Source organism: Peromyscus eremicus, chromosome 8b, assembly GCF_949786415.1.
Source record: "Peromyscus eremicus chromosome 8b, PerEre_H2_v1, whole genome shotgun sequence".
NCBI classification, from domain to species: domain Eukaryota; kingdom Metazoa; phylum Chordata; class Mammalia; order Rodentia; family Cricetidae; genus Peromyscus; species Peromyscus eremicus.
Window position 1 is genome coordinate 34,476,493 of NC_081424.1, and position 20,741 is coordinate 34,497,233.

The 20,741-nt window shown below is 41.2% G+C and overlaps 1 long non-coding RNA gene and 1 other non-coding gene across 2 annotated transcripts; both read right to left on the bottom strand.

Moving 5' to 3' along the window:
* Positions 1–2,426: 2,426 nt before the first annotated feature.
* On the bottom strand, positions 2,427–2,534 carry LOC131918940 (small nucleolar RNA U13). The gene has a single exon (XR_009381157.1). It is a non-coding gene; the product is annotated as a small nucleolar RNA U13 (small nucleolar RNA).
* Positions 2,535–17,144: 14,610 nt separating this feature from the next.
* Positions 17,145–19,189, bottom strand: LOC131918882 (uncharacterized). The gene is made up of 2 exons (XR_009381116.1): positions 17,642–19,189; positions 17,145–17,458 (listed from the first exon to the last, which is right to left on the bottom strand). It is a non-coding gene; the product is annotated as an uncharacterized LOC131918882 (long non-coding RNA).
* Positions 19,190–20,741: the final 1,552 nt, after the last annotated feature.

Here is a 20,741-nt window from a genome sequence, read left to right on the forward strand (position 1 = left end):
GCATCTATTGAGATGATTACATGATTTCCCCCTTGATTATACATATACATGCATATATATGTATACACATACAAAAATGTGTATATATATGCTTTATTACATTTATTTAGTTGTATGTCCTTGTGTGTCCCTGGAATGAAAACAACTAGATAATGTCATAGGAAGTTCTTAATGTGTGCTAATTGAATTGGCTTGCAAATATTTTATTGAAGTTTTTCCGTCTATATTCATTTAAGAATTTGGACTGTAGTTTTCTTTTTTTGTTTTGTTGTATCTTTATTTGGTTTTGGGTAATGTTGTGTTGGTAAAATGAGTTTGTAAGTATCCCCTCCCTTTCTGTTTTATGGAATAGTTTGCAGAGTCAGGATGTTCTTCTGTGGAGTTAAAGGTGAATTCAACAGTGAAATCATCTATCTGATCATTGGCCTTCTTTGTTGAGAGATCATTATTGCTTCAATTTCATTGCTTATTTAAGATTCATTTAGGTTTTCTATATCTTCTTTGTTCAATTTTGGAAGGTCACATGTGTTGAAACATTTTTTCCAGTTTATTGGTATGTATGTTTTCAAGACTCCTTTGTTTAATATTGGTGGAAAGTATTCCTTAATGATCTTCTGGGTCTCGATGGTGTCTGTCATAATACCGCCTTTGTTTGCAATGTGGATCTCCATTCTTTTTCTTTTGGTTGCTATGGCTGAGAGTCTTGTTAGTCAGCAGCCTTCTCTTGAGTACCTAACACATAGAAAGAACAGCATCTCTAACAGCTACAGCCAAACAAATCAAATACAATAAAATACAATTTAACTAATGTAATACAATAAAAGTCTATTCGAGACAACTGCTATACCACAAATAACCACAGAAAGGAAAGTGGCAAAAAGAATATAGAATGGCCTATGAGTTTAATTTGTTACATTTAAAGTAATAGTAATAAAAAGATGGGGCTGGAGGTGAAGAAATAAGGTTAAGGAAAAGAAAAAGAATGTAAGGGATAAAAGAAAAAGGCAAGATTTAAAATATCTGATTAGAAAAGAAAACAAATACCTTAATGCAGTTAGATAAAAGTACAGAGGAATAAAAAAATTAGAACAAAAAGTTAAATAATAAAATCAATACTAAAAACAGAGCAAAAAGAAAATAATTTTTTAAAAGAGCAAGGAATTGGAGCAGTTTCTTTCTGAATCCTCTGATGTTTGAATCTGCCAGGTCTGGTAGGGCTGTACTGGGTAGCACTGAGGGAATCTATTGTAGCTCTGAAGGAGTCCCTGGATATCAGAAAGTCAGGGGAGAAAACTGATCTTAGGGCTTCATAATGGAGAGGGAAACGAAGGGAACTTGACACTTTTTTCTCTGGGTTCAGTAGTCTAGCTCCCATTCAGCAGCAAGCCCCCTTTGTTAGACAGGATGTTTGAGAGTTCTAATCCACCCTCAGTCTTGGACTTAGAGTTGTCAGTCCCATATAGCAACAAACTCTATGTAGCAGCGAGGTACCTCTGGAGGTCACACAAATCTGACAGCAACCAACTCAGAGATCTCAGTCTCTGTGGCAATCCACAGGGGATGGGCCTCACTTCTGACCATAAAGTTGGGGGCCACCACCACCTGCTCCATAGCTCAAGCTCTTGGTTGCTTAACTTTCCTGTCCAGGTTTGATCCTTCCCAACTACAATAGCCCAATCACACTATTGTGTCTAGGAGAGGGGGAGTCCCCTGAATTGTGATTGTTCCTTGTTTTTGGAACCCCAGAAAGTTCAGTCTCTGTAGTGGGTAGCCGTTCCAGCTTTGACCTGGAAGTACTACCCCTAGTGAACCTCTAGTGAAGCTTCCGGTAACTGCCACGCCTACCTATGACCTGCCCCTGGGGTGGGGCTGAGATAGGAGCCCTTAAGACCTGAGGTCTGGATGTGCCAGTCTCTTGGTTCCTGGTGATCCTGGGTGCTGGATGGCAGACCGAGTCAGAGTTCTCCAGAGAACCCCACTGGACTGCACCTCACCTCTCCCAGATCCTGTAACCAACCCCTTTACTGGCTGTAAGCTACCCCAAAATAAACCTCCTTTTAAACTACATGGAGTTGCCTTGATAAATCCCCACATTAAGTCTCAAATAGTAAACCCTTTCTGAAGATGATGTTTGACTGTAGCGTTCTGGGAGACAATGAGCAACACAGTGAATTTCTTCTCCAGTGCTGGTGTGCTACTCAGAAGAGTCATTATTGGACCGCATTCTTGTACTAGACACAAGTCTTGTGAGAACTGTGGGGTTTTTCTCTAGCTGGAATAGTCACACTGTTCTCACATGGCCTGCCAGCCTTAGTTTGTGGCTGTCCGTTCAGCTTCCCCACCCCTGAGATGAGGGTTGGTATTGTCCACTCCTCTTTTGTTTCTCCATGTCTTTGAGATTTCCTGTCACCTCTTTTTTCCCCTTTATTCTAGAGAAGTAATATATTAATGTTACAACAAGGTTTGAGGGAGCCGCATGTCACAAAATGGCATGGATACTCAATCATGACATTTGTGAACAACAACAACAAAATCTATCACTGTTCTTTTTTTTTTAAAAAAAGATTTATTTATTTATTATGTATACAGGGTGCCAGATCTCATTACAGATAGTTGTGAGCCACCATGTGGGTGCTGGGAATTGTTCTCAAGCCCTCTGGAAAAGCAGTCGGTGCTCTTAACCTCTCAGCCGTCCTTCCAGTCCCTATCACTGTTCTTGAGTCCTGACGTTACTCCTCTTTCCTCTGAACATGGTTTTTCTTTCTGTTGTTGTCCTTAGTCTTCCCAGTTATGGGGTGGGGAAAGGAAAATTTGTGCCATCTTACCTCAGAAGGCTTCATTTATTTTTAATCACTGTTAGTATGTCCCTCCCGAAATTGGCCCACTAGCATCACTGGCATCAGCCCACACTGGCAAATATAAAAACAATCATCCAATCAATCAAATGGTGGACTAAAATTAAAAATGTAAAACCGGTATTCTGATCTATAGGCATGCATCTCACATTATGTTGTAAAGACAGTATTTAATTTGAAAGGGTTTATAATAATCAACGAAGCGGCAATATTCCGAAGCAAAGATGAATCCAGTTTTCTGGGAAAATAAGTTGTACTTGCATAAAACTTTCAGATGGCAACAATGAAGACTGTAGGTGGGTAGAAACTTTCTTCCCACTTCAGTTTAAACCTTGTGAGTATTTCTCTTATGACTGGGCTCTTAATGACTCACAAATTAGAATGCTTACTTCTGAAGGTTAAGTACAAAAGAGTAAATGATGCTTTTTATCTCCTTCATCTCATTTAAAACCTATAAAAGATTCAAAAACTTTTACTTGAAGCTACTTTTTAAGAGTGAGTTTTCATATGTCAGGCTTTGTTTAATCACACTGAGATTTTTTTTTTTGTTCAAAAATTCACCTAAAATGTTTTAAGGGGGTGCTGTGAATAGAGACATTCCCAGAAATCTCACTCAACATCCCGGTGGACTGGAAGAATGCAATAGGTGTTTCTTCATTGCTGAGAGCTTGGAAGCAGCTTACCTGGTAGAGGCAGACGTTGGGGGAAGAAGTGAATTATCATGGAAGAGGTGGGTTATCATGGAAGAGGTGGGTCATCATGGAAGAGGTGGGTCATCATGGAAGAGGTGGGTCATCATGGAAGAGGTGGGTCATCATGGAAGAGGTGGATCATCATGGAAGAGGTGGGTCATCATGGAAGAGGTGGGTCAGCATGGAAGAAGTGGGTCAGCATGGAAGAGGTGGGTTAGCATGGAAGAGGTGGGTTAGCATGGTACTGTCGTAGGCGTAAAACAAGACAGAGACTTCCAGAAAAAACACAAGAATAGACCTTGCCTAATAAATATAAATGTCCATATGCAAGAACTGGACAGGACAAGCAATCAAACAGTTTGGAGAATTTCAATGATGAGTGGATGGGAAGGAAGTAAAATGAAGTCATTTTCTAAATGGTACAAATTTACAAGGTTTGGGCTAAGTTCTTTCTTTTGTTTTGTCTAGTTGGATGTTTATCTCACATTGGAAACTTTCTTGGGATGTCTGTTGTCAATATTTAACAACAAACCCTCCACAGTCTATGCAGAAGCACCATGATTACTAACAGATGACCCTCACTATAGAATAATCAGGACTGGAGTCCATTACTTTGGGTGAAATTGCTAAATATCAAGAAATGGAAATTTCCTCTTAGGTAGCTTCCATTCTCTTCACAGAGGAATCTCTTTTTGTTTTTAATTTGGAAGTAAATGTATGGGAGATGAAAACAGAGTGGAGGAGGGTGGAGGCTCTTACCGTTCACTGTACAGGCTTTTAGTCTGTCCACGATTAACACGGTACTACCCTATCTTCTTGGGACCAACCTACCTAATGTTTCCCCACTCAATACCATTTAAAAGCAAACCCTATTTGACCTGCCTTTGGCGAGGTGCAGAATAATCACAGATTTTATGTGGAACCAAAAGAAATATTCAGAGATTTATTTAAACAGCTATTCTGAAATTCACAGGGAGGTCATAATTCCTTATTTACTGTCTCCTCATAATTCTTCCCCGCTATGTGACGTAGAATGAGACAGAAACCATTGCTGCTCTATAGAGTCGAATCTAATAGAGAGGAGGAGGAATCAATAAAGGGCACACATTTGAACAACAATTATATAGAGAAATACAAATTAAATTCTGAAGATTGTTGACATGGACACAATAAAATATGTTCAACAAGCTTAATATTAACAGTTACTGTCATAATTTTACCAAGCACTTATTGTGTATCAAGTCTGCTAACAGGTACTAAAATGATTGCTCATATCAACTGTAAACAGATTTTAAGTTCTTAAAATGTGCTTAATCCTGAATTTCAGAGAATAGAAGAAATCACTGGGAGACATTAAAAAAAAGAAAGAAAGAAAGATTATAACTTTCCTATAAATTGTAGCATAAAAGCTATTTTTATTGTAAGGCAATTGGGGAAGTTATAAGACATAGAAATAGAAAATAATTCAGTATTTCTTGACAAATATATTGGTAATGGTCCACGTTCATTCAACTCAATTTCCCTTTCCCCTTATTAATGTTGTCCAAATCTTTACAGATTTCTTTTCTGTAAAGATGAAACTGTTTTGTTTCTATTTTAGTATCACTGGTCAGAAATGCTTTCTTGTATAATAATGGGGAATCATTTTATTTTCTCCTTTCCTTATTCCATTTGTAGTTAAAAATAATTTGCAAAGCCTCCCTGTCCCTTCTAAATAGTCTATTTATTCCCTGCATTGCCTTTCCAACTTTATGTCAACATGCCTTTGCTATTTGTTAGTTGTCTTCACTTTCCTTATTAGTTTAAAAAACATTGCCATCTTTATATTAGCCCGAAGCTTTCCTTTCAGTTAAAGTACAAAATTAGATTGAGTTTTTCCCCAGAACCTTTTAAAAAATGCTAATGACAGTAGCACTATATATCCCATATACTAGCTACAGAGTAGAATTTAGGGGGGGGGGTGGTTTGAAAGAAAATGGCCCCAAAGGAAGTGGCACAATTTTGAGATGTGGCCTTTCTGGAGGAAGTGTGTGTGTCACTGTGGGGGCGGTCTCTTTTGCTCAAGCTTCCCTCAGTGTGACAGTCAGTCGACTTCCTGTTGCCTGTAAGATGTAGCATTCTCAGCTCCAGCACCACGTCTGCCTGCACGCCACCATGCTCCTTGTCATGGTGATAATGGACTGAACCTCTGAAACTGTAGGAAAGTCCCAATTAAATGTTTTCCTTAGGAGTGTTGCTATGATCATGGTGTCTCTTCACAGTAATAAAAACCCCAAGACAGTGGGGGAGAATGAATCAATAAAGGCCATATATTTGATCAGTTGTATTAAAAGCAATGTGGTATAGATAATAAACTCTAATGTCCACATTAATGAAGAGAAAGTGATTAGGAATAGCTTATTTGGAAACACACATGTATGTCTATGTATACACCAACTGTGACATCATTATAAAACGGATATAATGGTTTTTATTCTTTGTCTTTAACTTCACCTTGACTATGACATTTTTCTTTACTTCTCTGTGTTCTTTCTTGATGTTTTTTTTCGCATATGCTTCTTATTTTCTTCTCTTCTGTCCAATGTCTTCACCATTGAAGAAAATTCCTCAGCCCTTTATGGTGCAAAAAAGAACATTCATTTCTCTCTTCAGAAGCCCTTCCCTATTTAAGAGTCTTCTCTGGTCCTACGTGCTCCCTTGGATACTTCAGCTGAATCCCAGACTCAGTTGACAACAGCTCTTCCTTCCTTTAAAGAGTACCAATTCCTTGTGGAAAACTTGAAAATATGGCATCATGCTGTATTTGGAAGAAAACTGATAGACAATAGTATATCAGCCAGTTCTGTCACTATCTTGTGACAGCTAGTGTATGGCTTTAGCCCCAGCTAGCACAAACTCTTCTACATAAAATGGAAAAGTTTATGCATGTTGAATAATGCCACTCAAAATATGTCGACTTTCTAACCCTGAAACCTATAAATATTATATTACATGTCTTAAAGAACTTCACAAATATATTTAAGTTAAGAAAATTGACTTGAGAAACTATTCTAGACTAATTAAGAGGATCAGTATAGCCACAATTGTCCTTATGAAAGGTACCCATAAAGAGTCATAGGTGGAGAAGAAGGCAAGGTGATAGTGGAGGCAGGGATTAGGATGCTGTGACTTGAAGAGGGAAAGAGTTGGGCACAAGCCAATACAGACATATTCAAGATGCTGAAAAAGGCAAGGAGTCTCCCATCAGATCCTCCAGCAGGAACCAACCTCGTGGACAACTTGATTTCAGCCCAGTGAAATGATCTTTGACACGTGATCTGCAGAACTGTAAGAGTGTATTTTGATGGTTTTAAGACATTAAGTAGTTTATTATATCAGCAACAAGAAATTAATACAAAGTTAAATTAGGTAACTTCTATGATTCCAGCTCTATGTTTCCAACTCTAATTGCTAGTTCATAGTGATGACCTATTTCGGAGTGGCCTAGACTACAATACTCGGATGCTTTAATTGGATGCTTGGATCGTTTTTAAAAAAGAACACCTGATAAGACAGCTACTCAGCATCTCAGCATTGCTTGGAAAGATTGAGCACATCTGAAGGAAGGAAATTGAAGAGTAGCCCGTGGTTTCAAAAGATGTCTTATTCTAAAAGCCATCAGTAGTAAGAGAACATCAACTTCCTCCATAGTCTGTCCTCAAGACTCCTCCCAACCTCCTCTCTTTGTCTCCTGTATATCATCCACCTTCTCACCACTTCCCAGACTAGCCCTTCTGCCTTGATTCCCTGGTTAACATTCTCCAGAAAATGGTTTCTTAAATGTGTCCTAAGTTCCAATCAATCCCAACCTTCCTGAAGTCTCCCCTAACCTCCCTGGGCACATTAGATCATGTCTCTCTCAAGCATGTCATTTGCCCCGCTTCCACCCAGACTCTTCCACCCTCCTCCTATTTAGTGTTGACATGTCTGTCTCCTCCACCCACCTTCTGTTTAGTGTCTACAGTCTGTCTCCTCCACTGCCAAGTAAGACTTTGAATGTTGCATTTGTGACTTACGTGTTGGTAGTTTATATTGGCTGTTTGTTGAATTAGAATCACAGAAGACTAGAACCAGGAAACCAAAGGTCTCTTCTCGTCTAATGTATCTCTCAATGCAGAACTCTGTATAGGGAAAGCAGTGAAGGAACACGATCTGTCAGTGTCCCAGCCTCTCGCTTTACTTTCTACAGCGTTTTATAACACTGTATACTTCCTCAGCTTACCCTTTCCCTGACATACCGTGGACACATAGGAAAAATTAAACACATCTCACTTTTACAATTTTTCCAGTAAGAAGATCAAAAGTTAATTTATGAGCCTAAAGAGATTTGTTTAAATGCCCTATGTTGCGATTTATAGGAAGATCATAATCCCTTCCGATGTGCTGGCTCCCCATAATGCTCTCTATTCTTTGAAATTCAGGATTAGGCACATTTTAAGAACATAAAAGCCGTTTGAGAGTGTCAAGAGCAATCATTGATAAAACCTCCTTATTCTCTTGATCCAAACCAAATCCTAATTAATGAAAGCGCTTCAGTGCCTGAACAAAGACAGTTTATCCTACCTGGTTATATTAAACATTATTCCATTTTGGATTTAATGCAGAACTGAGAGGTAAAATGAGTTCACTCCAGAAATATCTCCCAGCAGTAAAATACCTGACCCTTTACTCATTTCCTTAATCATGGGGACTGCTTACACCAAACCTTTCATTTGGAGAGCAGAGGGAACTTAACTTTGAAACCCTGAGAAAACAAGGAGGCAGTACGAAAGTGCCTGTGAGTGTGGTTTTCTCAGATAGACCAATATGCCAAATTCTCATAATATGTCTGTGGAAGAATCACCAAGAGGAAGAAACCAGTGATGTCCAGTTTTGTTTCATCACCACTCACACAATCTACCAGATTCAGTGGAAGACCTCTGCCTTGTCTGGACAGAGGTATATGACCCTGTGGACATATATTGGCAATGATGGTAGGGGGAGGGGCTTGCATAATAGCCGTTTAGATGGCGCAACAAGCAGATGCTGATCACATTAGGAGAAAACCCTGCCACTTCCTGTGTCTGTGAAAGAATATGTATGGTATGCTACTGCATGGAAGTCAATAAACAAACCTCACCGACTGATCCCAGGTCACCCACACATGCTGACACAGCCATTGCCTGCTAATCCCCTGGAGACACAGTCCATAAGCAACAGTGTTTTCCAGTCCCTTCTCCTTGTTTGGGACATGAGTCAGGGTAGCACAACCTCAAAGCCAAGATTTGCGATTAGTATGTCTATATTGCCGCTCCCAGTCCCCATTCAACAAATCACAATGGCATTGCTGTTTGAATGGGTGACTGAAACAGGTTCATTACAATAAAAAGAAATACTAGTCAATTCAGTGCATTCTGTGTAAAGTGAAGCATGCGTGTGGTCTGCCAAGAACAAATGTAGTAATTTTAATGTACCTATATATATCTAAATACCTATATATAGATATATAGAGGGAGATATTAAAACTCTGAATTATTCTACCACATTTTAATGCCTTAAAAGGGAAACTTAAACTAAGTGTGTGATCAATATGTTTTAAAGATGGAAAGGCCCAGAATGGATTAGGAAACTTCCAGGCTAGATTTTGTTCTTGGCAGAATTTCATCTGGCTATTGGCTGCTTTTCTAAAATTAAGTGTTCCTTGCTTCTCTCCTTAATTGTTGGGATGAATCGAATTCTAAAGAAAACAAGCATGTCATCTCAGCCTCCGTCATTGTCATGAGACATGTAATTTACAGCAGAAAGCACATCTTTCCTTTCATACAAAGCACACGCCGAAGCCAGGCCTAAGTCAGAGCAAGTTCCGGTTTCATCATTTGTTACATGTGCATAGGGTACACAGGTTAAGGTTTCTGAGTCTCCGTCTCTTCATCCACAAATATGGAAATAACAGTGCTTACTGGCAACGCCAAGTAAGATCAAATGTGTCATCAGTCCCGCCATCTGTAGGCACTCCAACAGTAATAGCTACTGCACCGGAAAAAGCATCATTATTCATGCGATGGATGTATAAAATATCCTGTAGCGTATTAGGAAGTCCTTGAGAGTGGGTTCTGTTCTATATCGTGTGTGTCCCTTTTGGAGGCTGGCAGAATGCGTCTCTGGTAGGCACGAAGTAGAGACTTGTTCATTTGGCTCAAGCATAGATTTTTCTCCAGAACAATGTTGTGCCAGCTTCCCGCACACTTCCGTTCCCTGTGCTTTGTTTAATAATTTCACTCGCACCCTTTGGGTTAGTTCCCCAGTTAATGGCAGATGGATGAACAAGGAGAGGTAGATTTTAAAGGAGAAAAACTTAGTGTCACAGGCTTGTCATATATACTTGGGAAGCTGAGGCAGGTGGACGACAAGTTTAAGGTTTGCCTGGGCTACAGTGTGAGTTCAAAGCTACCCTGGGCAACTTAGTGAGACCCTATCTTAAACAATAAAATCATGGTGGAAGACCAAGTTCAGTGATAGAGAGTTTGCCTAGCAAGCCCAAGAGCACAGGTTCAACACGTAGTACCAGAGAACAGGGAGGAGCAAATCGAAAGGAGGGAAAGAGGAAATAACTAAAAAGCAAGCAAGCCTGTATCAAGAAGGCAGTCATCATTTCCCGGTGCAGTGTGGAGAAATAACGTGCATTCTCATACCCACTTTCAAGATAAAAGCAAAAGTCTCTTGAGAAGCCGAGCACAGTGGACAACGTTACAGGATTTACAACTGAAGGGATGATGCCCAAATGCACATCTCACAAGAAGTGATTTGCCAAGGTTTAGCATTAAAATCACAAGTACATAATATAAGGGGAAAAAGTTGCAAAGGAGTAAAATAGAAAGGTGTGAGAAGAAACATCCAAGGTGGAAATGGAAGGCTAACAAGGCCAGAAGTCTTGGGCGAACTCCCAAGCACAGAGGGTTCTTCAAGAAGAAGCGACGATTGGGCAGAAGACACAGAATGGACAGAGGAGAGCCAACTGACCAGTGTCTCCCTGTTTTCTTCTGTCTTTGAGAGAGAGCATCTTTAAAGGATAAAGTAGAACACAACAATGCGGCTCTGAGTTCCAAATAATAGAAGAAATACTGAGCATAATTGTGTCTGCCCCCATTTATCTAAGGTCAAGGTTTTATATTCAGATCACTTCAAGGTTATAAAAAGGTCCACATAGTGATTCAAAGGTTAATTTTACTAATTTCTGTATTTGTAGACATAGAAGACATGTCGTGTGTCCATATCTCTCCCACACATTGGAAAAGTGTTAGCCATTTTTTTTTTTTATGCTGTTCTCTTACATCTCTCTTATCCTTCTGGGATTCCTCTATTTGTTCACTACAGATCCAGAATTCTTTCCAACTTTCTTTTCTTCTTTTTCCTTGTAATCCTAAAACTGGCTTATTCAAATGACCAATTTTTTCAGTTTCCTTCTTCATAAGCACAGGGATGAGGCACTTGAGACAAGCTTGAGAAAACAGAATATCAGCAGATGGAATGAAAGTGATTAGAAGAAAAAATAACCCCTCTGTATAAAGGCTACGATGCATCCTAGTGACCTGTTGTGTGACAAAACTTCCTGGGGAGACACTACATACACGTCTACTCATCCCAGACAGGTAGTGAAGGGACAGCAGCCCACTGGAGCATGTGGCTCTGGCAGGTCTTGCCCTTCCCCCATTCCCTCTGCCTTTATAAAAACCGTTAGATTACATTCTAAAGCTAGCCACCGAGGTCTATTCCCTTATTTGGCCACTTCCCCCTCCTGAGGCTAGCTACGCAAGTCCAACAATCAAAAGCCCTCTTTGACTCACCTAATTAACAAGCCCAGTTAAAATTAAACACCTCGTCCTAACACGGGGTTTCCCCTTTACCTTTATAAACTGCCATTTGCATATGTGCCACCTCTGTCTCCTCTCTATCCAGAGGCAGTCCTTTGTTCCTCCAGGACAAATACCCCTGTCCCCTTTCCCTTGTCCCCTTCCCCTTCTCTATCATCCCCTGTCTCCTTTACCACTGCACCCTAGCCCATTCTAACACAACCCCCCCCATTTTCCTCCTCTTAAAAATTACGCCTGCAAGGCCATTTACTGCTATGTCCCTGCCTGAGTCAGAAAGGACTCATTTTAATTTTTCTTTCCTGCTTAATAAAGGAAAGAAAATGTGTGAAAATGTGTCTGGGTGTGGTTTATGACTAATCTGGGTGCAGGAGGAAGCCCCTGCTGTGCGGGGTCTCCTTCAGGGAGCCCATAACAGAACAAAGTACAAATACCACCAAAGTCCAACATGGTGAACCTATGAGTTTTATTGGGGTTACTTACAGGAACATGGGTGAGGGGTTCCTTACAGGAGCAGAAATGATTCAAACACAGCTGTATCATGAAAGCCCACCCCAGCATGGGTGACAGTGCCCAAAAGCTGGGAACCTGGAACACACTGCTCAGCCTGCAGGCGGCTCAACTGGTTGAAGAATGTCTTTTCCAAGGGATTTTGGTCTAAACCTCTTCCAGGTAGCTCCGCTGGTTTGTGCTCCTTCCGGGTAACTGTTCTGGTCTCCAAGTCTTTGTAGCTTGCCTTGTCTGAAAAATGAGTCTCAACAACTTGGCCTTGTTACTCTGGGAGGGAGGGGCCTACTGGGGAATATTTGTTCACACTGTGTGAAGATGTGTCACTGTGATTGGTTTAATAAAGAGCTGGATGGCCAATAGCTAGGCAGGCGAGAATAGGTGGGACTTGCAGGGAGAGAGGGATTCAGAATGAATACAGGTGAGTGGGTGTAATCCCCTTAGAGCAGCTATTCTTAACCTGTGGGTCTTAAGCCCTTCGTGGGGGAGCGGTCAAATGACCGTTACATAGGGGTTGCCTAAGACCATAGGAAAACACAGCTATTTATATTACAATTCATAACAGTAGCAAAATTACAATTATAAAGTAGCAATGAAATAATTTTATGATTGGGGGAACACCACCACAACATGAAGAATTGTATTAAAGAGTCACAGCATTAGGCAAGTTGAGAACTACTGCCTTAGAGTTTTTATTATTATTAAATTATGTGTTATTATTATTATTATTTGGAGCTAGGTTTTCCCAGACAGAGAGTCTCCCTTATTCTTCAGTAGAGTGCTGTTCTTTCATTCTTAACTATGCCTCCCATGCACACATCCCAAATCATGTGTACAGAGTTGGCTGGCAGACCAGAACACCAGACAGAGGCAGATTAGAGATATCGAAAATTGACCACCATATTTGTTACTCATCAGATATTCACAATGCATCATGTTTTAAAAACATTGCATCCTTTTAAAAATGTTCCCCCATCAGCACCGTTTCCCTGACCTCTCTCCCAAAGGCTCCTGTTAAGGGAATGGTGTTGATAAGCTTTCAGCTTTGAGTAACTCATCTCTGAAACAACTGAGACCTGTTCTGTTTGGATTTCAATACCTGTTACATATTCTTGCTGTCTCAGAGAATAGACCTACGTTTTGTCCAAATGTAGTCTCTTCCTATCTGTGTGCACATAACATGTGTTCAGTTTACCTGCACAGTCTGTAGAATGCCCACCACTGTAAGTTTTCTGAGTAACTAGAACACCATAAGAAGTTTGTGTGTGCTTAAAAAGAGTTTCTCTTCTCTAGTGGCTGGGTACTCTGTTATATAAATGCTCATTACTTCAGTTTGTAAATTGTGTTACTCAGATATTACATATATTTGATTCATTGTTTAATAAGTCGGTAGCTACTATCAAAGCCTTCCACTATGATAATAAATTTGACTCTTCTATATTACAATTTCATCAACTTTTGCTCCTTATATTTTGGTACTCCATTGAAAATTATAACTTATTTCTGGTGGTTTGCTTTAGTTGGCAGCAGAGTCCATGAAGTATATAAAACACTGATGCAATCCTGGGGAGGATTCAGTTCACTCACTCCTGTATGGCCTGATTTAATGAAAACATTATAAACACTTCATTTTCACTTCTTCATCTTCACCAGCATCTTCTTCCTTTGGAATAGTGAGCCAATAGTGGTGATGAGAATAATTTTGTCTATGGGTAGGACTTTAGACTCCACTCTTCTTGACCTCAAGGAAAGCAAAGCAAGTTGAGTCGGTTGCTAAAAATCCAGATTCTGGCTGTGAAAGCTATCAAGTGTCACTATAAAACTTAGGTTTCACCGAGGTCTTTGTGCTGGTTTTGTTTTGTTTTCTTTGTGACACCAGAATAAATTAGTGGATGACAATTCAGTTTGGAACACATCATCAGGGCTTGAGCTACCCATAGGAATTCAGGGAAAATACGAGTAGTTAGAAGGTAGATGAGGCTAAAGAACACTACGGATGAATTATGAGGTTTAAAAACCTAACCTGTCCTTCTGTAGCAGTCATTAGTGACAACAATCAGAACAGGGATTTAGAAGGTGAGTTGGGCATAGCCAGGTTTGCGTTCTAGCAAAAAATAACTCCAACCACATCATGAAAGAAGTCTGGAATATGAAATAAGTTGGAATATCAGGTTACTTACTAATGGTACCCATCTGGAATTGAACAGAATTCAGAAAATGGTGCAGGAAATGAAAGAAGGTGGTTGAGTTTTGAAATGCATTTTAAACAGACTTCCAGTTTGGGCAGTGGAAATGTTGGGCTAAGAAGTGAGAGAAAGAAAAACTTAAAGACTCCTCTAAGCTTTCCAATTTGTAAGAACAAGTGGGTTCACACCATTAGCCAGCCAGGTACATATTGAGATTTGATTTTGTTCTTTTTCCTTTCCTTTATACTTACATATTCTTTTTAGCTTAGGCTCTGACAGATATCAGACATTAGGCTTAATATGCTACTTTTGGTAAGACAAAAAAAAAATCACTCGTTTTTTATTTGTTTTGTTTTGAGGTAGTTAAATTCTTAGCCCACAGATAGTGGCAGTTGAAGACCATACATCGTGTCCCAGGCTGAGAGTGGTTCACTACCAACTAATGATCCTATACTTTAACTCCCTGTGCCACCCACTGTCGCATTAATCTTTACAACAATCTGTTACAAATCACTGCTCTCCCGGGGGAAGAGAATATAAATTGGAATGCTCAATCCTGTTTTAGCTTGTCCATCTCCACCTCAACCCTCTTGTAGCAGATTTCAAGGTGGCCGAAAACATGAAGCTCTCATGTCATTTCTCAGATCTCCTTACAGCACTATTTCCTTTTAAGGCCTAGCTTCTACCAAGTAGACATAAGCACATGAGATTTGGAAGGCAAATATTGAAGAGTATAACAAAGGCCTTCTTCCTGCTAACTCTGCTACTTAGAGTAGCATCTTTGCAGTAATGGTATTTGTGGAGTGGTATTTCTATGGATTTTGGTGTGTGTGTGTGTGTGTGTGTGTGTGTGTGTGTGTGATGGTCAAATTGTTTTCTACTCCCTCCTAAAAACTGAAGGTCTCACCTCTAGTGATGATGAATGTGATCTTATTTAGAAATACTGTCCATGTAAGATAGTCCCATTAAGTTATTAGATGGGGCATAATTCAGTCTGACTGATGTTCTTATGAAAAGGGGAATTTAAGCACAGAGATAGACAGATACACATACATGCGCATACGTACATGTATACATACACACATACACACACATATAAACAGAGAAACAGAAACAAATAAATTCAAGGATGGTTAATTTCTGGGACGGACCCTCTTTTTGGATTGTAGATGGCAGATGACAGATTTCTGTTTGTGTTCATCGAATGGAGGGAGGAGAATGCCACATGAGCACGAAGTAGAGCTTAGGATGACTCATCCAAGAAAACTACAAAATGTCATCAAGGCACCCAAAGTTAGATGCCATGTGGGCACAGACTCCCTCTCGTGGCTCTCAGAAGAAGATAACCTTGCCTCCATTCCAGTCCTTCTAGCTTCCAGAAGTGAGGAGAGTGCCTTTCTGTTGGTTGGGAATCCATGGCACACTGCTCTAACATCCCTGGAAAAGCAGCACAGGTCTCATTGTGTGGTCTTCAGCCTTGTGTTGAGAAGCAAAGGCAGGAAAAAGGTAGCACCCATTATGATGGAGCACATTACAGCATCATAGAATGTTCTGGAGCCAGAAGTCATGGTTCTGTTTTATTATTTCCAAGTATTCTTATCACTTTAATGACAGAACTACCAAGGTATGGCAGTTTAGTGGCAGTTCCTCAAATTCAACCATAGAACCTGTCCCTTCTCTAATGAAGTGTCCATCATCCTATCTGCAAATGTGTCACGCATCCTCACTAAAGGACTCAATGACGTTCCAAAAACATGTCAGTTATTCTTGTGCATGTAAATCTGTTTGACTTCCTTTCACTTTGAGCAATACAATGTGTGTCACAAAAACAAACAAAACAGCAGTTAGGTCATGGGGCTAGTAGGACTGAAGTCACAAATGTCTACAGACATTCCATTTCTCTGTCTGCCTTAGAGGAAGAAGGTGGCCTTTTTACACTAGTGGATTAGTTGTTCCTCCCAACTAGGTGAGATGTGGGACAGTAGACAGACATGAAGATGGGCGGGGAGATAAGGACGGAGTTTGTAAATATTTGAGTGGACACTGCAAATTCTGTTGGTCACATGACATCCTCAATAGTCTCAGTTTTGGGAAGCTCTTCTCAAGGCTATACACTATAAAGCCTCAGAGGAAAGCAGGGACTACATTAGGCACAAGTCTCACGTGATTTGTCGTCAGCTCTGTTTAAACAATGTGAATGGGGTACAAGACAAAAACCTCAGCTGGATTCTCACCCACAGTCATTTAGAGTGCTTTGTGTTGTTGAAGGCCGTGGTGCTTACTGAAGTGCGACCTTGTTTTTTTTTCTCTTCAAACAGGTAAACTGAGTCTCAGAAAGGTTAACTGACTTATTCAAAGTCAGGGGCAGTCTGGTTAGCTGAAGGACAAATAACCTGCGTAAGGAATAATTCTTTTCTTCTGCATCTTCAGAAAGTGTGTCTAAACAGCCAGTTGGGTACTGGACTAGGACAGATTTGTCCAGAGAAACGTGAGCTAAGTCCTACTGATGCTGTAGCCCTGGCTCCAATGAACAAAGAACACTGCACAGTACAGGGAGGCTGGCTGAGGCTTCCCGCTCTCATTCCAGTGCCACCTCTGCTCTGCACTGTTCTGCTCTCACAGGATTTACACCTGCTTCTGTCCAAAGCACTCCATTCACTTCTCAGATAGTTGTCGCCCATTTGTTTAGCAAGCTCTTATGTGCTACTTTCCTAGCAGCTACAATCACTCTTCCAGACACTTTGCTCAAACTAACCTCACCTGACAAGTACTGTTAATACAAATGCAGAGCTGAGTGCCTGACGGTGGTGGTGGTTACTCTGCAAGTTGGAAGCAGGAAGCAGGAATCAAGCCAAGGGAGTATAAGCCATGACACACCTCCACTCCTGGTCCCGTACTTGTAACCATGTCAAAGCTGTGGACATAAGGGCCAAGCCCTCTCTGCCCTGCACACTTCTGAGAACAGAGTTCATTCCAATCCCTGTCGGTAGCCATGTAACATTTAAAATAGGTCTAGGGTAGACCGAGAAACTGAGTGATTTACTAAATGGATAACAAAGACAGCAAGGGCTCATCCCTGGGAAGCTCAGCTTGTGAATGGCAAACTGTCGTCCTGTCTCTCGGTCACTTCATTCCCAGCTCCCTCTGCATGCTATTTCCCACAGGCTTCTGAACTACAAGGTACTCCAATGGAACTATGGCAGGAAAAATGGCTGGCCAAGGGCAGGATGCACTCTCGCTCTGAACTGAGAGTGTGGTTGCCTGGCTTCCCTCTCCCAGGAGTGCTGGACTTGGCCTTCCTTGATAAGTTCAGGGAGGTTACTTCTGGGGCTCTAAAAAGAGAAGAGTTTCAGCCAAGGCCCAGGAACAATTATGTTAAGGAACATACTCAATCAGACATATGATTCAGTCACTCAGTGTTCCCTATGGTTTAGATTTGTACATTTGATCTACCCTCCCTTCATAGCCACCATAAAACTGCACTGATGCGTGACTCACTTTCTTTCATTACTTACATGTCAGTGGTACTAATTAACCTTCGCTAATAGCTCTCTTCATACGACTGATTCAGGGATGGCTAACAGCACCAGGCGCCCAAAGTAAATGGTGGGAGATGGGAACAGAATGCAGTTCAGCTCGCATGTTCCGGGATTAGGACTCAGTATCCTCGTAGCATTTAGAGCTCACTCCTGGGAGACATCTCATCAAAGGTGGGAGATCTGGAGTGAAGGCTCCAATCTTGTTCAGTCGCAAAGGAGCAATGGGACCGTAGTTGGCAGCAGGAAGAGATGGGCAAGAAAAATAGTGTCCCCTTTCTGTTATTGGATTCTACAATAATCTATCTATATTACCTGTTTGACTTTAAAAATTCATATCTTTCCCCTCAAAATGTTAAGCAGAGAATTACCATATGACTCCACAATTTAATTCATGGCTATCTACTCCAAAGAAATTAAAAGCAGGTTTTTGGAACAAATACACGCATATGTAATATTCATAGTGCCACTGATCACACATGCTAGGAAGGTGAAGGGTCAGTGTCTCACTAATAGGAGAATGAGTAGATAAATTATGGCATATGCATGGGGTGAAACATACCTAGCTGTGACAAGAAATGACTATTAAAACATACTACAACCTTGAGAAATTTAGAAAATAGTATGCTAAGCGAAAGGAGCCAGAGACACAAGGTGGTAGGTATATTTCATAGGGTGAAATATTCAGAACAAGTGAATCCAGAGAGACAGGCAGCTTCTGTCTTCTCCCTGGGCAGTGGGCACTGCCAGCCAGACCTGCCCTATGCCATTAGTTCTTATTTCATTCACCGACCTAGGGGAGTTTCGGGGAAGCCCCAACTGGGAGTACTATCGTGCTGTTCTTCACAGTTGACGAAGTATTTTCATATGAAAGTGATTCTTCAATTGACTGGCTAGTGATGACTTAGATTCCCACATTGTTTGTCTGCTGGAACGGAAGGTGACCAGAGAGAAAGGAGGCCCCCAGAGATGGAGACTGCACTCCAGTAAGGACAGTCAGTGCCTGTCACTCCAGGTCTCCTGACACCCAAGAAGGCTCCTCTCCATTGTGTCGGCTGTCCCCCTGCAGCCTTAAGTTCCAGTGACATGTCCTCACGGAGGCTTGGTTTGTGCCTACTCACTTTTGCTCCCACTCATCGCCTGCTCTGCCACTCTGTTAGAATTCTTTCCACCATTGTCACAAGCTATGGTTTCTCTGTTGGTTCATTTTCTGTCAGCTCAACCAGAATGTTCGAACTATGGCAGCAGGAGCTTCCCTGTCTGTTCTCAGCTGTGTGTGTTCCCGGTATAGCACAGTGCACACAGTAGGCACTCAACACGTGATTTCTTGAATAAAGGAAGAAATGAGTGAGTATATTTTTTTCCAGTGAGCTTGAGAACATTATTTTCTCCACTGAATCAAGCGCTGTGGTGTCCTTTGGCCACATGGCCAATGGGCGGATTTTGCTGGAATGTATTGGTTTACAAATGTTTAACTATCAACTTACTTATCTGCCTACTCTGAAAATGAGATTCTGCATGATTAAAAAAAAACACTTTGGAATTTGTACTAAGCCAACTTTGTACACGGTACAGAATGTTCTCAGAAGCAGCAGGACTCATGAATAATAAAGCAGTGCCACTTCCTGGACTCGGCAGCCTTCCTTGGCCTGTGCTCTCCTGCCCACAAACCTTTTGCCTGCTGACCTGGATCTGAGTTCTCTCCTCCCTCAAGTGAGATACCAGATCAACTCCAAGGGAGCCACCTTTACCCTGGATCTTGGCTGTCACTTGTAGTCACCATCAACTCTTTCTACACAGGCACACACTTAAAACACTGATACTGTATAAAAAGAATATAATAAACACCACATACTACAAATTGCGGCTGGCAGAGACCCTAACCAAAGCAGCAGTATTCCATTCTAACTGTTAATGCTGACTTACTCCAGATGACCAAGCTGAATGAACACACCCCGCAGGAAGCTTGGGTCTACTTCCCAGCAGGTAGGAATGTTCAGTTGAAGCACAAATGGAAAATCGCTTTGACCTTCCGTGAATTGCGTTTGCCATGCTGACTAAAAGCAGCATCTATGAAGCTATTTGTTCATATCCTAAAAAACAGTGACTGACACATTCATGAGTAGCACTGTGTGAACCGGAATCACCCCCATGCATATGCCACCTGCATTCATGTCCTGTATAAAATGTTTGAGCAGTGTAAAAGTATGTAGAATAAAAGTGAATGGATAGATGGATGGGTGGGGTGGGTGGGTGGGAGGGTGGATGGATGGATGGGTGGGTGGGTGGGTGGGAGGGTGGATGGATGGATGGGTGGGTGGGTGGGTGGGTGGGTGGATAGATGGATGGGTGGGTGGGTGGGTGGGTGGGTGGGAGGGTGGATGGATGGATGGGTGGGTGGGTGGGTGGGACGGTGGATGGATGGATGGATGGGTGGGTGGGTGGGTGGGTGGGTGGGTGGATAGATGGATGGGTGGGTGGGTGGGTGGGTGGGTGGGTGGGTGGGTGGGCGGGTGGATGGATGGATGGAGCTCCTTTATCTGTCCTATCCCACTCCCTTCTAGTAGTAGCCAACATTATAATTTCAAAGCATTTTAAACTCTCTCCCCCACCTCTGTGCCATGTTCAGACAGTATCACCTCACTATGTAGCACAAACAGGTATTGAATGTTAACTCTCAATGGTGCCTCAACCTCCTGAGCGCCAGGATTATAGATGTGTAACGTTTAGACATATCTTTTTAATAAAAGCATTCATAAAAATGTTTGCTTCACTTAAAATGAATACATTTTCATATGTTAATATTTCTGGAATTGGGTTGTCCTCCACTTGCTATCTTACTAAATTCAAGGAAATACCACGTTTCTTTTACTTTTTAAGTAAATGGCTCCTACTTTGCATATTGTCCTAAAACTCATCTACCCTGAAATAGCCTAAATAAAATTTTATGTGATACTTAGTGTTCTCACCATATTTACATTCCCATCACTGTGATATCCCTCTACCATAAAATGTTTAACAGCTCTCACATCTTCAAATTGTTTCTAAATTTATTCCTGACCTCTCACACTGACCTATA